This window comes from Arachis hypogaea, chromosome 20 (assembly GCF_003086295.3).
Source record: "Arachis hypogaea cultivar Tifrunner chromosome 20, arahy.Tifrunner.gnm2.J5K5, whole genome shotgun sequence".
Taxonomy (NCBI): Eukaryota; Viridiplantae; Streptophyta; class Magnoliopsida; order Fabales; family Fabaceae; genus Arachis; species Arachis hypogaea.
The window spans coordinates 54,856,716-54,860,017 of record NC_092055.1 but is presented as its reverse complement, the minus strand read 5'-3'; the positions used below and the strand labels follow the sequence as shown (position 1 = coordinate 54,860,017).

General features: G+C 39.6%; 1 non-coding gene across 1 annotated transcript; it reads left to right on the top strand.

Annotated features, from left to right (window-relative positions):
• Positions 1–2,388: 2,388 nt before the first annotated feature.
• LOC112787238 (small nucleolar RNA R71) lies at positions 2,389–2,495 on the top strand. Its single transcript, XR_003194661.1, has one exon. It is a non-coding gene; the product is annotated as a small nucleolar RNA R71 (small nucleolar RNA).
• Positions 2,496–3,302: the final 807 nt, after the last annotated feature.

Sequence of the window (3,302 nt, the reverse complement as noted above, 5' to 3'; positions counted from 1 at the left end):
ACAAAGGAAAAATTTTTTGAAAGATTTTTGAAAAATTTTTGAAAAGAAAACGAAAAAGAAAATTACCTAATCTGAGCAACAGGATGAACCGTCAATTGTCCAAACTCGAACAATCCCCGGCAACGGTGCCAAAAACTTGGTGCACGAAATTGTGATCTTAGGCAACGGTGCCAAAAACTCTGTACGCACATCTTAATAAATTGTTTTTCATTCACAACTTCGATACAACTAACCAGCAAGTGCACTGGGTCGTCCAAGTAATAAACCTTACGTGAGTAAGGGTCGATCCCACAGAGATTGTTGGTATGAAGCAAGCTATGGTCACCTTGTAAATCTTAGTCAGGCGGATATAAAATAGTTATGGAGTTTTCGAATTTAAATAATAAAATAAGGATAGAAATACTTATGTAAATCATTGGTTAGAATTTCAGATAAGCGTATAGAGATGCATTCGTTCCTCTGAACCTCTGCTTTCCTGCTGTCTTCATCCAATCAATCTTACTCCTTTCCATGGCTGGCTTTATGTAAGGACATCACCATTGTGAATGGCTACTTTTGATCCTCTCTGGAAAATGGTCCGATGCGCTGTCACTGCATGGCTAATCGTCTGGAGGCATCACCCTTGTCAATGGCTGGATCCCATCCTCTTGTGAAAATGGTCCAAATGCTCTGTCACAGCACGGCTAATCATCTGAGGTTCTCGATCATGCTGGAATAGGATTCACCCTCCTTTTGCATCTGTCACTACGCTCAGCACTCGCGAGTTTGAAGTTCGTCACAGTCATTCAATCCCAGAGTCCTACTCGGAATACCACAGACAAGGTTTAGACTTTCCGGACTCTCATGAATGCCGCCATTAATCTAGCTTATACCACAAAGATTCTGATTAAGAGATCCAAGAGATACTCATTCAATCTAAGGTAGAATGGAAGTGGTTGTCAGGCACGCGTTCATAGGGAATGATGATGATTGTCACGTTCATCACATTCAGGTTGAATTGCAAATGAATATCTTAGAAGCGGAATAAGTTGAATTGAATAGAAAACAGTAGTACTTTGCATTAATCATTGAGGAACAGCAGAGCTCCACACCTTAATCTATGGAGTGCAGAAACTCTACCGTTAAAAATACATAAGTGAAAGGTTTAGGCATGGCCGAATGGCCAGCCCCCAAAACGTGATCACAGGATCAAAAATACAATCCAGGATGTCAAATACAATAGTAAAAAGTCCTATTTATACTAAACTAGTTACTAGGGTTTACAAAAGTAAGTAATTGATGCATAAATCCACTTCCGGGGCCCATTTGGTGTGTGCTTGGGCTGAGCTTGAATATTACACGTGCAGAGGCTCTTTCTGGAGTTGAACGCCAGGTTGTAACGTATTTCTGGCGTTCAACTCTGGTTTTTGACTTGTTTCTGGCGTTTAACTCCAGACAGCAGCATAGAACTGGCGTTTAACGCCCTTTTACGTCATCTAAACTCGTTCAAAGTATAGACTATTATATATTTCTGGAAATCCCTGGATGTCTACTTTCCAAAGCAATTGGAAGCGCGCCATTTTGAGTTTTGTAGCTCTAGAAAATCCACTTTGACTGCAGGAAGGTCAGAATCCAACAGCATCAGCAATCCTTCTTCTACCTCTGAATCTGATTTTTGCTCAAGTCCCTCAATTTCAGCCAGAAAATATCTGAAATCACAGAAAAACACACAAACTCATAGTAAAGTCCAGAAATGTGAATTTAACATAAAAACTAATGAAAACATCCCTAAAAGTAACCAGATTCTACTAAAAACAATGCCAAAAAGCGTATAAATTATCCGCTCATCAGAACCCGCCCTGAGAATTATTGTTGAAATTCTGAGCTCTGTGAGGTTGGTCCCTCCACCCAAAATTTGGGTGATTTCTCCACCCCTGATTGTATGTCTTATAATATGGATCATTGTTGGGATTTCTAAGACCACTCCCCATGTAATTGACCTGTTCAGAAGAGGATTGAGCATAATCATAATTATCATTTTGCACAAAATTACCTGTCATGTCATAGGAGACCTCTTGAGGTGGGTTTTGGGTGTTGATGGCTGAGACTTGCATGCCATCCATCTGTTGAGTAAGTAGACTTATTTGCTGAGACATAAGCTTGTTCTGAGCAAGAATAGCATTAAGAGCTTCTACTTCTATAACACCCTTCTTCTGAGGAGCCTCAGAGTTCACAGGATTCCTGTTAGATGAGTATAAATATTGGTTGCTAGCAACCAATTCAATAAGCTCAATAGTCTCCTCCGGTGTCTTCTTCTTGTGCAATGAACCACTTGCAAAATTATCTAAGCACATCTTGGACATTTCACCCAAGCCTTCATAAAAGATATCTAGTTGGGTCCATTTGGAGAACATGTCCGGAGGGCATTGCCTAGTCAGTATCTTGTACCTCTCCCAAGCTTCATAAAGAGTTTCACCATCCTTCTGCCTGAAGGTCTAAACCTCCACCCTAAGCTTAGTCAGCTTTTTTGGTGGGAAAAAATTAGTAAGAAACTCAGTAACAACCTTGTCCCAAGTATCCAAACTCTCCTTGGGTTGGGAATCTAGCCATAGCTTTGCTCCATCCCTCAGATCAAACGGGAAGAGCATGAGTTTGTACACCTCTGGGTTCACTTCATTTGTCTTCACAGTATCACAAATCTCCAGAAAGTTAAAAATAAATTGATTTGGGTCTTCATGGGGAAGACCATGATACTGGCAGTTTTGTTGCACCAGGGTGACCAATTGTGGCTTCAACTCAAAGTTGTTCGCATCTATAGGAGGCACCACAATGCTTTTCCCATAAAGATCTACAGTAGGAGCAGAGTAAGAGCCAAGCACTCTCCTTTGTTGCTCATCCCCATTTGGATTTGCCACATTGGCATTAACAGCATTATTAGGATCCATAGTGGATGCTGCAGCCTTGTAAAGTCTTGTTTGTTACAAACGCCGCCTGAAAGTCCTTTCAGGTTCAGGATCAAAGTCTAAGAGAGGTTCCTTATCTCTGTTCCTGTGCATAAATAGACAGAAGACAAGAAAAGATGGAACTCTCTACGTCAGAGAGCAGAGAATTCCCAGTGAGGTAACCTATGTAAACAATTAAAATAAAAATACTAAATAGAATAAATAGATAAATTTCGAAATTTGTAGCTAAAATTAGGACAGAAAAATTCGAAAATAACAAGAAAAATAAACAGGAAAAATTGAAATAAAAATAACTAGGGGACACCAAACTTAATTTCAGAAATTAAGAAAAAATATTAGTGCTATTTATTTAATTATATT